This window comes from Ciconia boyciana, chromosome 10 (assembly GCF_034638445.1).
Source record: "Ciconia boyciana chromosome 10, ASM3463844v1, whole genome shotgun sequence".
NCBI classification, from domain to species: Eukaryota; Metazoa; Chordata; class Aves; order Ciconiiformes; family Ciconiidae; genus Ciconia; species Ciconia boyciana.
This window is the reverse complement of record NC_132943.1, coordinates 36,021,523-36,039,776: the sequence shown is the minus strand read 5'-3', so window position 1 is coordinate 36,039,776 and position 18,254 is coordinate 36,021,523.

The window sequence follows — 18,254 nt, the reverse complement described above, 5'->3', positions numbered from 1 at the left end:
TCACAGCTTTATTTGGGCTGAGGGACAGACCATGCAAGGGGGGAATTGTTTACTTCCAAAATTTTCCACTCAGACAAGCAGTCAGATAAATGAGGACCTGAAACTTCAGCAGCTATGGAAAGCATTATAAAAACAAATATATAGACAAGGCCTTCTGAAATACATCAGAGCAGCAGGATTTGAATGATATGCTGCTTCCCTGTGACACCACTCAGATGTTGCTCTAAATGCAGAGGAAAGGTGACCAGTAATTTTAACCCACTGGTTCCAGTCAAGCTTAGTTCCACAGAGACTGAAAATCACTGCTGTGCACTGGTATTTCATGGCCCCAGCCTGGTCACTAGTAAACAGCAGCTCCAAAACATGCCCCAGTCTTTGGTGGGCAGACTTGGCAGGAAAGCTACATTAAAGGCTGGTATTACTAAACAGTGGTGGCTATATTTTTTCAGTTGTTCAAGGATAGGGAAAAAGAACTGCAAATTGTGCAGTGTGTTTTAGCATCACCTGGATCTTTGTATTTCACATGTTTCTGCCTAACAATCATTTGGCTGTCTGACCTTGGGGGAGCCTCTTTCAGATATCTCTGTCTGCCAAATCCCAGTATGCAATGAGCCTTTTAAAGCATGCGGTAACAGCCAGAATTAGAATCAGCAGAGAACAGGACAGAGGAAAACAACAATTTGAAATATAACTCAGGGAACTTCAACAGACCTTCTAGTCCACCCTCCTGCCCTGAAGCAGAGTAACTGAGGCATACTTATTCCTGACAGATATGTAAACTTCTGACAAAATTCATGCTGTGATCTATGTAACCTGTTCAATGCTTACCTATTATGACAGTCACAGTTTTTCCTAATAAAAGTAATCTTTCTTTCCAGCAAAATTTCTGTTCTATTCTTCCACATTTGTTGTAAACTTCTTTGATAACAGTCTTTAGAATAAAATGAAAGCATGCTACTCTGTTTCCTTTAAACAAAAAAAATCACCTCCTTTAACCTTTCATTTTTGCTTTTTCAAGGCCCTTAGAAGCATCAGAATGATACTCAATACCTTCTTTGGGCTAATTGCTTACACATCAAATATTGTTCTGACTAATTTATTATAATTTCAAGGGCAAATTTTGTCAGGGTCATTTAATACTGATAAATGTTTCTGGATAGTCCTAAAGCCTGTTCTTTCTCTGTTCCAGCTTGTATTCCTTGTTGATCAGCTTTAGTATCTGCCGCAGTCTTTTTTGGGGATGGCAGAGGCAAAGGTGGCAATTTATACCTCAGCTAACACTGCAGCGTCACGCAGCAAACACCGCTTCAGGTGCAGAATCTCTGCAGGGCAGCATTCTCTGTGGATACCCAGTTTGGATCAAACAGTGCAGGCATTAGTTTTGGCCTCTGCACAGCATTTCTTTGGAGAGTTAAGTAGTAGATTATAATTATGTAAACTGGAATTTAGCCAAGGCAGCAGGGTCACTCACCTCTAAGGTTGCAAAAGACATTTAAAGAATATCTTGAACAGCTCGGGATTTTAACTACTTTACTAACTTAGCACGTAAAAGGGGAGAACTTGTCACAACAGAGTATCTTCACAAGGAGAAATCATTATCAGATGGCAGAAATCATGAATGAAATTCGTGTTACTGTAAAGCAACTCAGCATGAAATCCTGACTCTTCAGAAATCATTGACAAAGCACCCCTTGACTTTACAGTCTAGGGTCACAAAGACATATAACCAACAACACAATAAAGTACTAAATCTTAAAATACTGCTACAAACAGTGCTCTGAGTGGTATGTTTGGTTTGAAAGTGAATGTAGTCCAAGCTACTTATAAAGAACTTCTTAATGTTCATAATGCACCAAATAAAGCCCTTTAGGCAAATAACATAATGTGGCCGTAAGAAAGAGTTACCACACAGCTCTGGGAATGTGCGCAATCAGCAGTTTCTAAGGTTGCGGGTTTCTCAAACACTTTGAATGCGTAAGCGGCCACGATGGAAAGCAGCATTCCCACCTTCCAGCTAACATCTGCTGCTTGCTTCTGCATCACCTGTACCAACACAAGCTGTCACAGCCTTTGTGGGGAACTAGGCTGGAGGAAAAAAAAATCTGGCTTACAACAAAACCAGATAATACACAAATAAATAGTTTAGGATGTTCACAGAACTACAGCCAAGTTCCACTGAGAACAGGGAAGGACTTATTTCAAGCGGTTTTTGTATGCTCAGACGAGGTTTTAGTGTTATACACCCCAAATCCCACTCTCTTCTCACAGAGCCTGTCCTTGTGCTAGGAGAGCCACAACCACACCTAGAGCATTCCCGAGAGGCATTTGTTTGATGTGATACACGAGACACCGCAGCTCCGATGCAGCAGCTCTCAGGTTCCCCTTACACCCTCTTCCTCCTCTCCCAAACTAATGGGCTAAATAAACAAACAAACTTCAAATAAAGCAGTGGCCTGCAGTTCAAAGAAAATACTTCTAGCTTGATACTAGCATGGCATTAAACTGTTGAGGGGGAATCTTTTCTTAGCTTCTAAAATGAAATCAGTTAAAGAATTACAAGGTTTTTTTAACACATAATGAAGTATCATTATTGGAGCCATGACCTTCGTCCTCTGTTGACCTTCACAGATACAGCTGTGTTGCTAAGAATTAGGCTTATCTTCCACGAACAGACACTGCAGCCATAAACTCATCTAATTTCTTCACAAGAGCAGGAACAAAAGAATAGGTTTTGAGATAGAAGGTACTACCCAGAAAAGCAAGATTTTTTTTTCTGATTTTTCAAAATGGCTTTCTTATACTGCTAACTCCTTTATGTTAAAATAGCACAGAATTTAAATTATCTCAGCCATAAAGCTGGTTAGCTGTTTCTGTTATTGATGCCTCAACTTCTGTTTGTTTGCAGTGCTACTTAGTTTATTATGTTTTTAGATTTGAGACTGTGATCAAAGCTTCAGAGATCTTGGCTATTTTATTTCCTTTAGTGACCAAAGGAGTTTTCATTTCTTCCTCAAACCGGTAAAACAAGCCAACAAACAAACTCCCCAACATTATCTGAGATGTCATCTCTTTCATTTTTAGCCACCTACTTTACAAATAATAAAGAAAAAGTAACTTGGCACTCCTGTAAAGTTTGTTACTCAAAGGCAACATGCAATTTTCACCAAAGTCAAACGCTTCTGCAATGAAAGCTTTTGTTCAGGTTAAGTTTCCTCTGTGCTTTGAGCTTCCCTGTGGCCCTGCTTGTCTCTTGCATTTGGTTCTAGTTCTTCTAAGGAAGAAATAAGGGGGAAAGCAGAGAGATCTTTCACAGTCCTCTTAGTTTCCCACTTTGAAAATTAAGCCTAATGTAGCAAGAAGTTCAGGGGATTCATTATAATTATGTTAAATATTACTTCCCAGTATGAAAGACAACTAAAAGATCAAAGACCTGACTTGGAAGAAGAATCAGAGGGGGTTTGTCACCTTCTGCTACATGTATTGTGACCGATCAGGAACACACGCTCTGTTGCAATCACGACTGCAAAGTCAATGAAGTGGAAGTCGCAAAGTGCATCACTTTAGTCTCCTTATTTTTCACATGAACTGACAGAGGCTGCAGATTGCTCTATTTCCCATGTCACTTCAAAATCAAAGAAGGTCAAGTATTTAAAGTATAAACAAAAATAAGAAGGAATGCATATACTCTTAGTACAAAGAGACTATTTAAACCCTGAAATATCCCATACTGAAGAGAGCCCTTTTTCGCTTGGCATAGTGCAAACTAAAGCTGGATTTCTGAGAACTATCGCATATGCTAGGAAAGGAAAATTTTCATAGTGCTTGCTCCATTGGTCAGTACAGTATGTTATTTCTGGACTGCATATTCCACAAGTAGACTCAGGATACAGTGACAGTTTATCTTTCCCTTTCTATGTGAAATCCACTAGCTGATCTCAAAGATTAAATGGAAAGAAAAACTCACATCACTTGCAAAATAAAAACACACCTCTAAATCAGCTGGTTTAGATGAAGCCAGAAAACCACCCTGAGCGCACATCAGTGCAAATCACCTGGAAGCAATAAATATTATTTCCAGTTAACCAGCAAAGAATATTCCAAAAACATTTCAACTTTGAATAATGCATTGTAAGTAGAACTACTTACAAAACAGTTAAAGATGGGCTGGGATATACAAATAGTGAAGGTTTCCTGCTGCCCTTCTCAGCTCAGTAATAAATCAAGCCATTTACATAGTTGAGGCAAAACAATCCAATAGACCCCGCAGCAATCAGCAATGCTGCAAAGACATATACTATATCTATCTATATACATATAACAGAACCATGCTCAAGATCTCAACTTAAAGATGGCTACCAGTTCAAATATGGACATTTGAAAAGAGAGCTGCCTATGTACAAGAAAAAATATTCAGAAGTTCTCAAGCATTTTTTCATACCACATACAACTCCATGATGCAGAATACAGAAATCCTACATTCGGAGAAATATATTTTAAGCAGTTTATATGCTTAACTCTGTTAGTCAAGCAAGAATGAAGCTGTTAGAGACTCACAGGCACCTGCACAGGCACCTGCAAAAGTAGTATCAGCAAGAGAAGGAACAGCAAAGGGGAACTGACACACACACACACACAAAAAAAAAAAAGAGAAACATGCCTAAAAGCTTTATGAAACAGAAAAGAAAAAGGTTCTATGCACAGCACAGTGTTGCTAGTTTTCCCGTTATTTTGTGGCTTTGGGCTTCACTTGATCTCCAAGGGCTACTTTTAATCTACCTGGAGCATCCATGTCTCTCTTCTAAACGAATTCTCTGGTGCTGAGCCACAGACTCCTCTTCAGCGGGACACTCATGGTGACTCTCCCCTCTTATCAACCGCTCATCTCAATTAACTTTCTGTAGTGTAACCTCTCATCCCAACAGGGTTAAAACTGACCAAAGGGTTCAAAAGTTATTTGGAAGGGGAGGGGAGGGAGACACACACAGAGAAATTGCAGGAAGTTTCATTTTTCTAATGGAACCAACCTAGAAATCAATTCTCTCCTTTTGTGTAACTCTCTACTAGTCAATCATGCCAAGTCGGAGAGGCGGCTGCGGTGCCTTTCCCGTGGACTCAGGCACTTGGCCACCTGCCCTCTTGGGCGATGGAAAGTGATCCGGATGATCATGCACTAATGCACAGGGACCAGAAGCCCACATCAAGACCCCGCTGACCTATAGACTTTAAAATATATTCAACAAAAAGAAACCCAACAAATTCAGTCTAGATCATAGTTTCTAAGTAAGAATGATTAGGAAAAGCAGAAAGGAGGCTTCCTGCAGCTGTGTCAAATGGACTTGAAAAGTTACTAAAATTTTGTAATCATTTTATTACAGAAATTCAGATTACTATAAAGGTGTTCAACCAGAGACAACGCAAAAACTTTACAAGTGCAACACAGCAGGTCATGCCATAGGAAACAACACTACAAGAGATCAGGTTTGACTGTGGGCAACAATTGCTTTTTTTTTTCTTAAAGGAAAATTTATATTGGTGTAAGGCTCTAGGTTCTGTGAATTTGGAGCAAGCTATTAAGAAGATAATTAAAACAACAACAACAAGAGATCAAAACAGATGAAAGTAACTGGACAGCAGATGCTAAAGAGCACTCTTATAGCAGAAATTTATGACACTTCAGTAAATCTGCAAGAAATAACTATCAGGTCTATAATCCTCCAATAGATAATCACAGGAATAAAAATTAAAACAAACAAGGGTCTTAAAAAAAAAAAGGGAAGAGCCTTACAGAGGAGTAAAGGGTCTCCAAAGAAAGATATAGATAGCATCTAGGAACTGTTGGTTTTTGTTTCTGTTTTAATTTCCACATATAATCAAGCTCTGGCCATCATGTCTGTGGCACTCGTAATTGAAGTGCAATTTGCTTTTGCACAAGCAAAGCTCTGGCAGGAATAGTGAACTCTGTTGTTTTCAAAGCACACAGCTTTTCCCATTCACAAGTACTTGCTGATCAAACAAAATACTATAGACATGAAGCATTCACAGCTACTTGGTATCTGTCATGAAATGTGGAACAAGCCATTGTGCTATGTTTAATGTGCTAAATATTCATTAACAAGAAAACAGAATTGAGTCATAGAAGTAGGCTACTTTCATGAAGGAATCTGAACCATATGGTTCTTTTAGACTTTTTTAAAAAGATTCAAGAGTTACTAAGAAACCACATCTAGACTAATGCAAACACGGCTCTGATCTAAATAAAGTATAAAATATGAACAGCTTGACAGACCTCAGAAAAACTAAATCTTTTTGAGCAATTTGTTATAATTTTTTCTCCATAGGAAAAAAATCTGTCCACTTAACAATAAGGATTAGGTTAATTTTCTTAACATTTTACTGAAATAATCACTTTAATTGTAATTTTCTTTTAAGTTTCATAATAGCTGTAGGCTCAGATCTATAGAATGTAGTAAGAATGAAATCGGCAGGGTTCCACAGAAATGATCTCAGAATCTTTAGGTGTTGTTATTTCTCAAGAAATTAGAAGAATAAGGAATTTCATAGTAAACATTCAATTTAAAATGATAAACTGAAAAGTCTACCTTTTTATTAGATCCAGTCAACATTAATTATTTCTTAAGTAGAATCTGAGAGGTACAAAGCAGCTTTATTTTTATCCTGTGTTCATTTTCCAAATTCAATTTGACTATTCATTAATGAGATCACACTGCAGAGAAAGACATGTGAACCAACCCATTGTGCAGGTTTGCTAATCCTGTATTTACTACTTGCTCAAACTACCAAAAAGGTTAGGCATTTCATGTTCATAAAGAAAAATTAGCATAAAATGAAGGAAATATTTAAAGAAAGAAAAACTAGAATATTAGAAAGCTTTGGAAAAACTTGAACAATTGGGAAATGCTGAAGTGCCCTGTAGGAAGGTGTTATTGAGAGAGATTCGAAGGAATTGGGTATTTCTGGTGCTATTTTCTGTAAAGCAATAGTGAAATAGGGCTACATTGTGCATATTTCAGATCAGAGGGGTTGAAAGGCACAGGCAAATATGATGTTGGTTCAAGTTTGTCGAGGGAAAAAAGGTTACCATTGCTTCTTCCGACTAGGTGAAGCCTGCCTCGTGCTATGGGGGGTGGCTGCTGCTTAAATACAGCCCAACTGTCACCCGGGGCAAAGGGGGGTTTGGGCATGGTCGCTGGCACAAGCGGAGATGAGAGTCAAAAGCAAATTCGCTGGGTTTTTATACTCAGGGCCTTACAGGCCCAATACATATTCCAGACACGGCACAGAGGGGACCCTGTGAACATATTTGTCTGTGCGTTTTGCTGTCACACTGACAGACACAAGATCCATCTTACAAGCTATTATTGGAAGCTCAGTTTTATTCATTTTATGGCTTCAAGAGCAAGTTACAAACCAGAAGACAACAAATTCAGAAAAAAAACACCCAAACAAAACCCAAGCCAATTTCCCATCCATGTGTTATCGCCCCCGGTCCCTGCCCCCAGTTTGGAGAGCAAGAATATTTGTCATTTGAGATTATGGGCTTTGAAGAAATAAGTTTGTCAACCCAATGTGTTTCATTTGCTCACTCCATGAGTCCCTCATGAAAGGGGTAAAAACCAAACAAACATATGAAACAGCTGTGTTTGCCTTTAAACAAACATTAATTGATTGGAGTAATGAGTAACCTCAAAAATAGTTTAGAAAGTTCATAGCATCCTTCAAATATTTGTAGACTATTAGAATTTAACTACTTTAATTATGTATGTAACCTTTTATTACAACAGTATCTGGAAACAAGGAGGGGAAGGCACACCACATTTGTACATCTAAGTATAATGGACAGAAAGAAAAGATGAAATGTGAGTTAAATACTTTGAAAAGTTTTCTTGACGGTAAATCTACCTTCAGCCTCAAGTTTCCAGAGGACACCATTCAGTTACACTTCTGCTCCTTCAAGAGAAAAGAGAGGAAAAATATTGTAGAAGTAACCTGACAGCTGTGTGTCTGGCTTACTCCATTACTCCACCTCCTGCAAATCTATTGATACATCCAATAGATATATGAGCAGATGTTAGTATTTACAGCATATTCTCTTTAGAGAAACATGACAAGTCTTACCCAATAGCTTAGAGAAGGTATGCAGACACTATCTGGAGCCCCAAGAATGGTTGGAAGGAAACACAGCACCCATTACTAATATAACACTATGCCACAGCTGTGCTCAACTGGAGAAAATGAAAAGATGAAAAGAAAGGAAGAACACATTTTAGACATGCATAGTACATCTTTAAAGGAATTTGACATACCAATGGTATATTCCATAGAACAAGACAAGGATTTCTTACCATTTCCTTTATCAATTGTCATTCCTGGGACGTCAGATATCACTGCTTAGACAGATTTTGCTAACCACTTGTTCTGTTAAACTCTTTCAATAGCGTATATTGTTGCACTCTGAAAACAATTGGTCATTTTGAAAGAGGCAACTTTTAGGACTATTTGTTTTTTTTAATTCATCTACTTTTCTGAACATCTTAGCCAAAAGAAGTTACTAGGAAACTGTCTTCTATTTATTTACCATAAATTTCATCCCTATAATTAATTTATAATCCTACAATACTTGAGCCACTTATTTCTGACTTTCTTCTACGGAAATCATAATTAATGTAAAAGGATTCTTTAAGCACTCCATAAATACAATACAGGACACTGTTCCACAGCAAAGAATCTATTTTCTTTCAGTATTTTGCCTTCTCTGTAGTTTAAGCAATATCAACTCCCATCTGTGTGCTAACAAGAGAAATCGGGGAACTGTCTGCAATGCACCAATATGCCCAGAATCCACTGAGCTATATGGCAGGCAAGTCCAAAACATGTATCTCATTAACCAATACCATGTTTCTGGACTGTACACTTATTTGCTGAATAATTTCCACTGCTATTTAGAAAATAAAATAAAGTAGGTAATCAGAACCAGATGGTATACACAGGACATTTATGATTTGTTTGGTTTAATTTTTCTAAAACTCTGGAGCAGATACTATTATGTAAAAGGATAAAAAGAAAGCAATTCTAATCAAATTTAGCTTGCAATGATGGTAGTTTAGCACACTGTATAAATAATTCCCCCCAAATTAAGCCTTGACTGTAGACACAAAGCTGTATGTGCAGGGAACGCACAGCAGTAGACCAAGGGACACTGCTAATTAACTAAATCTAGTCAGAGAAACTCTTCACTTTGCCAGACACTTAAAGTTGTTCCTACAATACTAGATGTTGTTCTAGTGTATTGATTTTTACCAATCTAAATAAGATATAAATCTTTCTCAGTCTTTCTCTGTTCAGAACTTTAATATCATTAAAGTTACAAACTAAAAGACCCAGTCCTTCCACATGAGTTAGAGCACAAAGTTAGGCTAATTTAATTTTTTGGGACAATTCACATGTATTAGAAATTACTTACATGCATGTTCGCAAAAAATCAAAGACTTCTAGAGCCCTTCGGAGAGTAGGAAATGGAGGTAGGAGAGGAGGCAGAAATTTCATGTAAAGAAGGTAGGCACCACATGTTCTTAATGAGCTTCTGGTTTTCCAGCACCACATAAGTTGAAGAGGTTCCAAAAGATTAAGCATGTGCTACCAGTCTATTAAGTTTAATGACATTCTTTACCTCCCCAAAGACCTGAGTTCCTAGATCTACCAAAAAAAAGGTTACTCCGACAGCAATTCAGCTACTTGTGCATACATCCATGTTTAAGATTACAGACAAACCCATTGAAGCCCATGAAATCCCTCAGATGGAGAAGTTGGGCAGACAGTACCCTTTTGCTAAGCAAAAGCCTCAACTGAACAAACATATACGTGATCTTTCTGGGTTCATGCTTGTAGCTTATAGTAACAATTCAAGGTAATCAGGCATGTAATTATATTTGTACTTTGTATCTTTCTATTTCTTAAGGTTGGGTGGCTTAAAAGAATTTACAGCTTTGAAATAACGGTGCGTATCTATAGATGCTTTTTCACATTTTCCACTATAAATATGCTTCTCTATCTCTACGCATATGGAATGTTTCCTGGTGTGGTAACACCTAGAGCCAGTTCTCAGAGCCATGAAAGATACAGATTACCTCATGTCCCTGGGCTGCACTGTCTCCAAACAACACGCACATTATCTAACACACTGACTCAGCACCAGCGGTTATCTACTGCAGTACCTCCTAAACAAGGAGCTAAGACCTGTAAATGCAGTGGGAAACCCAAACCATTTAATTCTAAGAGAGGGCTCATACCCAGAAATGATATCATGCGTCCACAAACCCAAAAGTGAGGTTGCCACCAAAAGGATAAGGACTCTTGCTCCATGGCACTGAAATCATGTGTAACTTGGTATTAACTTTCTGCATCCTTTGGGAAGCTAGCACAAAATGTCACTAGACAGTATTTCAGCAGTCAAGGAATTTGTGAAACATCAGCAGTTATGAACGATTAAAAAAAAAACCACCACCAAAAAACCCCCTCTCTGAAAAGTCTCGGTTTGTGCCAGGGACTTACTGAAGGCTTGTTTCTTGGGATCATTTGGGAAACCATCAGCATTACTGCACAATTTGAGGCTTCTCTGCTAGAAAAGTTAAGGATCCTGCTGAGAAACTTTTTTCAGGTATCATACTGTTGAAAAGCTTTTAAACCTACAGCCTTTTAAGAAAGATGGGGAAAAAAATATTCCGTATTTAGGTAAAGGATTAGGGATATGTGCAATGAAAGAGGCATCTTGTACTGGATGACAAAGGCCTCTTACTGCATATCCAGTCGGAGGTACCTATATTCAAAAAAGAAATAATGCCTCCAAGTACACTGGTGATGTTTCAATATATACATTTTTCGCTTTCACTTCTGGAAAAACTAAAGCAATCCCAGTTTATGATCACAGACTCAGAAAATATAAAAATAGTGCCAGAATCAAATTATCATGTGAAATTAGACAGTTTCAAGGCCTGACAGGTCCCAAAGATTAAAGCTAAAAGCATGATCCACAACTATTTATGCTACCGAGAATGCTCATCTCACATGGGAAAAATAATATTACTGTGGACAGTACACCAAAGCATTTAGAGTCTACTTTAATATTTTGTAGTTTTTAATTTCTCACACATGGTTTTTAAATTTATATTTTTCCATATGAAATAATTTTTCTTTTAGTAAATCAAAGCTGAAAACCATGCCAAACTTTGCCTTAATCCCAAGAATATATTCTCCAGATCAAAATCATATGATTTCAGGGTCATTTTTATTCTTAAATGTTACTTCAGAAACATCTGGTCATTGAACCAGTCACAAGTCATGGCACTTCTCTCCTGCTACCAGTACCTAACCCGATGAGAAAGCTGACACAGCAAATATGCTGCAGCTTGGATCGTTTACAAAAGGGGATCTTTCATGCTTAGCAATCTTCACAGTTGTGCAGAGAAAGGACAGTTTGACTAACCACAAAAAACAAAACAACTATTGAGTAATGCACTGTCTTCATTTTAGTGCTCTCACGTCCAGTTTTTAACATGTTTTTCAGCTTTTCCTTTAAGTTTTCGTACACCGTTTCTTTAAGTATTCTGCCAAAGAATGAACCACCCAGTAGATAAAATAAGGGAACTGTTTTTGTACTTTCACTGGAATATATTCCCACAAAGACCTCCAGGGCTGCAGAAAGGACCAAACCAAGAAACAAAAGCAATCTGTAATCATTTACTTACCACAAAGCATACCTTGCGCTCTGTGGCCTCATTCCGCTGAAGCATCTTTTAGACTGTCTCAAAGTGCAACCTGTGTTCTAGATAAAATCTATTTCTATAAAAAGAACTATAAAATATCTGAGATGGAGAAAGCATGAAGTATGCCTCTCACTGAGTGCTTTTATTTTCCATTTGTGATCTATGGCCAACTATATCACTGAAGAAAAACATAAACATTTTTCCTATTAAAAAATATGCCTATACCAAGGATTTTATACCATGTTTGAATTCCAAAGAGCAAAGACATTCAGAGATTAGCAACATGCACATCTCTTTTCATGCTGACAAACTGCAACTTGATTAGATTAGTCACAAAAGTAGCTTTAGAGTCTTTGGAGCCAATATGAAACAGGAAAAGTATTTCCTTCCTCTAATTCCTGAGAGCTGACTTCCTTCATGAGATGAGATATATTTCACACAGCTGGGCATGGAAGTAGCTCTCCTGCCCTCGGCCACACCACGTAGCCATCCTGACAGAAAATACATTGTGGAGGAGAAAAGGAAAAAAAAAAAAAGTAGAACATGCAAATTCACCCTGTCCTGCTGGAGGAGAACAAGGGAGTGATGACTTCCATTAGGCTCTGCTTGCCTGAGACAATTTTAACTTCCAAGTTTTTCTGCCCCTTACTATGCAAATTAGCCCTCAGACAGATAGAGCCACTAAGGAGTTTAGAGCCACATGGGAGAATCGGACTATGCATCAGGGTTAATGGAGTTCATGTTACTCCACTTGGCTTTGACTCCAGCAACTCTGGCAGTCTGAACATATAAGTCAGGCTGACAGCAGGCAGAGATGTCTAAGAGCAACTGAAGAGATAAGAAGAAAGCACAATGTCTAAATTGGACTCCTTAGACACTTCATTTTTATTTCTCTTTAAGACTCCCCTCTCGGGCTGGCCTGGAAAGAAATGCATCTTGCTGAAGAATTGAGGGTCTGTAAACAGAAAAAGAAAACACGGAGGTTTAAAGTAAAAATATAAAATAAAAATGTTAACAGTACTGTGTAACAAGTAGTTAGACACCAAGAAGAGACATTTGGTTGTTACACCTGACCGTGATTCTGCCCGAGATGGAGGTTTGGGGCTGAGGTTTCCCAGTTCTGAGGGGAGCCTTTGCCCATCTAAGTCACACAGTCAGGAAGACAAAGTTATTTATCTGCAAGAGCATACATCTCTGCTTTTGCTGTTACCGGTCCAACAGCAGCCTGGAAAGCAAAATACTTTTGCTACCTCAGCTCCTGACCACAGGGAACTAGAGTATGAAAGAAAATGATTTTTGCCTTAGCTTTGTCCTTGGACCTAACCCCATTTAAAAAACATCAAGTCTAAAGAACATTTTAATAAAGGGTTATAGTAGAGGTCAATATAATACTGAAAAGCAATTACACTAATGTTTTTCAAGAAGCTATATGCCTCCATAGGGAAAGAACTACAAACATAATGGCTCGAACGGATAGTTTAGTGTGAATGCATTATAAAATTGAAGCCATTTTAACCTTTTCCAGAAAAAGAAACAACATTCAGTTCACACAGGTTTTGGACTGAGTGTGAATTTCAAAAGCAAAATGTTCACCACTGCCTTTCTGCAAAAAATCTGCAGACCCAGCAATTTTCACTGACAGAATTGAGAATCCCACGGTACAGGACAGTCACATTACCGCAGTGGCAAAGGCTGCACACTGTTACACCAAGTGATCACAGAGAAGGCTTTGAGCTATTCTATGATTCAATCTGCACAAAGGTAGTAATATTACTGTTCACATTTTTTACTAGTTAACACTGAACTCTTATTTTGAGGATGAAATAAATTGACTAATACTTGGATCAAAAAATCAGGATTATCATGGAACGTTGTCTATGTTCAATGATTGTCTCTATTGATAGACTCTTACAGTACAACATGCAGAACATGTAGATTTTTATAATATGAGTAATCCCATTTCTGTTTTTAATTCATTTTTTTCCAAGTATTTTAGTTGCATCATAAGCGTGATGTTAAACAACCTGTTCAGACAGCAGTTTAATCCATTATGCATAAGACAACAGGCCTGGGTTTTTTTAAACTCTTACCCACAGGAACAATGCAAGCAGGAACAAGGGTATGATCCCGAGAGGCAAAATTATACTATATAGGACCAGACCACCCAGATACTTTACAACTGGAATACTTGGAGATCTATCACGCTATAATCACACTACAATCACACAGTAGGTAAGGTGTGGAGAGGACTGCTTTCATAATTCTTTGCAAAAGTAGAAGGAATTAGCAGTAATTAGCAGTGGTCCTTATTCTGAAATGGCAAACCGTATTTTCTTTCTGGCAAGCAGCTGAACTATTAATGTTTGTAAAGTATACTGAGATCTATCAATAGAAAGTGTACTAGGAGCGGAAAACACATCACCACCCACGCGTTATACAGACCTGCATTAATTTTACTCCTTTGAAACCTAGCTTGAATTAAGAGCTACATCAAACTTTGATGTAAAGCAAATAATTGTTCTGCTCAAAACACAAGCTGTTTTTGTGCTTTGAAGATGTGTGGCAGTAAAGAGCGGGAAGTCACAAATGATTTCCATGGGAAACAAATGACTCCACGGTACTCCTATCGTTGCTCAGATATCTACTCCTGGGTCTTCTGATTACGTTGTGAAAGGATGTGAAACCTCAGAAGTATTATTTCTTGTATATTTTTACATGTCATGAGCACAATGAATGTGATTGCTCCCAGGGGCAAATCAGAGAGCACGCTTGCAGCTAGAATCAGAATACACTAAACTCAGGTTTTGATCTATTAAAATAGACTATTTACTGCTAAGGTTTCCTTTTTCAAGAAACTTCCCCTTCTGAAATCTCAATTTTTTTGCACATTTAGAGTTTGATAGTACATGTATGCTTATATGAGGATGCATTATTATGCATGGTGCACGTATTACGGTTTTGGTACTAAATAGCAAAAGCTGATATAGCATAACCTGTTTTCCCTTGAACATGTAGTTCTCCAGCAGAAAGAACTTAGCTGAGATAAACTTAACTGAGAAACCCACTTTCCCTGTTTGTCGAGGCCCGAGTATTTTCAGGACTTATAAAAAAAATTGCATTTCTGATGCTGTAGTAAATAAATTGAATGAAAAATAACTTTCATTCACCAAAAGGCAGAAACAACACCTGACCGACTAACTTCAGCAGATGACACGTAAGAAAATGCATTCTTACAACTTTATAGGCAGACTATATGCTTGTACATACCGTACTGGATTTTATCCTGTTCTAGTTAAGTTTTCCTCAAGCACCTCTCAAAGTAGCTGAATATATTTACAACATCTTCCTGCTCAGTGCCTCTTAGCAAGACGCAGCCATTTTGCAGCTGCTGCCCATCATCCCTGCATTTCTGGCAAGTGTCTCCAGGACGTGACAAATACCTTTTGGCCCATAATACCAATTCTGCAAAACCACTGTCTAATTAAAATGTCATTTGAAAATCCCTTCTTATCCTAGCATCTGAAATGACTTTAAACTAATATTAGACATATATTTATAACTTATAAAATATTTATCTTCAATTTTAAGCTTTTTTTTTAATTTCTAGCCTGTGTTAGAAAAAAAAAGTAACTTCTCTGAAAGAGTGTAAACAGGAGCTAGAGTTTCATTGTAGACCATATGCAAGGCAAAAGAGCACATTAGCTCTTTTCAAGGCAAAAATAAAGATCATGTGAGGAATGTGCCAACTTTCCATAGATAACCAATAGCCAGAAATTTGACTTCCTAATTGCATTTCTGTTTTTCCAAGGACAGAGGAAAGAGAAGAGCTTCAAGGAAGTGAAACTTCCCAATGTCAAGTATCAGCATGATTACATTTGCTATATCTGTGCTGAGAAACATGACTTTTTCTAAGTACAGAAATAGCAGCAAATATCCTAACAAGTGATCCTGAAGTAAGGGGTACCACATGAATTTTCTGATTCACATAGACATAACATTTTGGAGTTGACAGATCCTTGTATTAAGACGTAGTAAGCCTTCCTGATGTTGAATAGGCACTGGAGCAGGCCCTTCAATGGCTAATGCATCCTTGCTATTCACAGCCTCTGAACGAGCAGATGAATCTGCTCTCCAGCACAACGTTTCCTCTGTATCAGTGGCTGCGTGGAAGACATATTTCATGGCTGAGGTGAAGTTCATTGTATTAAATTAAGCATATAATTGGTACACCACAGATGGTGTTTTATATGCCACTGACCTCATATCCACATCTTTTTAACGTGCATCGAAATGTTGTACTGTACCCTGCATCTCCCTAAGGAAGTATTTCCCCTATTTTGTCAATAAACTAGTATTTGAAGCCTAACAAAACATAATGAAGACTACTGATTTTCCATCAAAAGTAGCTTAAAAATTTCCACTAATAGACACACTATGACAGGACTGTGGCATAAGAACTGAGCCCTGTGTTTAGAGATGCAGTGCTCCAGGGAGGATGGAGGCGAAAATGGTGAAGGTGTGGACAGGAGCTCTGAATCATTTCTTAATGAATCCTTTTAAAGTGCCCATGTACTGAAAACAACTGCTGTAATGATTTGGGGCCATAACCCTGATCCAAAGCCCATTGAAACCTGTGGAAGTATTTTTTCCATTGACTTCTGCGGGCTTTGGATCCAGCCCGTGAAGCATGGTCCATGCACACAAGAAATTCAACAACTAAGGTTGCAAGTAGGCTCTTGCCAAGACTGTAATGATGAAGGGGGATCCTCTCCCCTCACTCCTACTGCTTGCATTTGGCACTGTAACTTGGAGGTATTACTAGGGACCCTGGTGTCTTCAAATCATCCTGCGAGCAGCTACGCAGAGTGTTATAGGCACATAGTTAGTCCATAATCTACAAACTCAGCCTGAGTAACTCTACAATACATTCAGCAATTAGAGAACGACACTGTAGACACCTCAAGAGATATTACACCTGCTTACAGTGATACTGAGGGTCACCCTCTAGAAATGTTTTCTCATCCCAAGCTGCTCTTCTCTGCCTGTATTTCACCAAGCAGCCATGCTGGCTTCCTACCTGCCAGGAGCCCTCCCAGGTGGACCAAAAGCCACCAGTGAGGAGAGAAGCTGAGGTTGCTCCAGCAAGCTCCCTGTGGATGCAGGCAAGCCCCAGTCTGCTGCACAAAGGGCCAGTCAGCAGGAACAGCGTGGCTTTAGCCTCTGATCTAGATGCTGACAAAAGACGCAGGTGGAAGCTCAGAGGAGGAACAAGTTCAAGCTAGGATATCTAGACGATAAGATGATCAGCGGGTCTGAACGTTAGAGTAAACTTTAAAGTTGGTTGACTGCTAGTTTATAGAGAACCTTTGTATTCACTCTGGTGGAGAGCAGGACAGATGAAATTTCCACTTTGTTGGTAGTTATTAAACAGAAGTTTTCCACAATCTGACAAATGTTTATTGCTTTTCTGCAATGGGTGATGAACAGCAATCTGTTGATTATTGCAGAAAACTTTTTTCTTCTGTCCAGTCCTACATCTCAGCCAGTCAACAGAACCCTAGGCTGTTTTGAAAAACTGCATGTACAGTTTGAATAGCATGATGTTTTACATAGAAGGATAAAGCTAAAGCAAGTTAAAAGCAAGTCATATCTTCATCCAGAAGCACAACGTATGTTGGTAAGGGACTTTCTTACATGGAGGAAAACAAAAAAAAAAAAAACCAAAAAAGAAAAGGCTGTCACCACCTGGGAATTTCACGAGCACCTTTGCTAAAAGAATCTAAAATAAGTGCAAGATATTGTAAAATCGTTACCTTTACTAGTGCTCTGGTTTGCCACCAATTTCTGTTTAATAGAAGCATCTGTTTGAAGTGTTTGGAACTTCCAATCACATTTCAATACTTTAAGAATTCCTCAAGGAATGAGCACAGCAGTTTCAAGAGTCAATTTTAGGTTTTTCTCCACAAAAGATATACAGGTATAATGTCAAATGTCCTCTGTCAGCTCCTCAGAGACTGAAATAGGGAGACATTCAAAACAGCCGTGGCAAGGCTCCAGCAGCGGCAGGAGGAAAGCTTTGTCACGTCTGCCAAGAATCTCAGCGACAGAGAGCAGAGCGCTGAACTTTGCCTTACACAGAGGCTGACAAGCCCAGAGGTCTGTAAGGCTTTCATACTTTCATTTGGCTTTACTTGCTTACAAAAATGTAAACTCTGTGGGAATCCAGGAAAAAAAAAAGCCTTCACTGTAAGTTACTAATTAATACTGTGTTAAGCCAGAAGTTACAGGTCAGCTTTTGCTATGGCAGCCAGCTACTATGGATTTCTTTTAACATACCTTCTCATAAACACTTTTCCCCCCCTATATTGACTGATAGGGTGGCTTAATTTATCTCTTGACCTAAAGGGCCCTGCTTTGCCAGAAATAGCCAAGAGAAAAACCTCATGTGACATGCCTCACCTTTGCATTTCACTG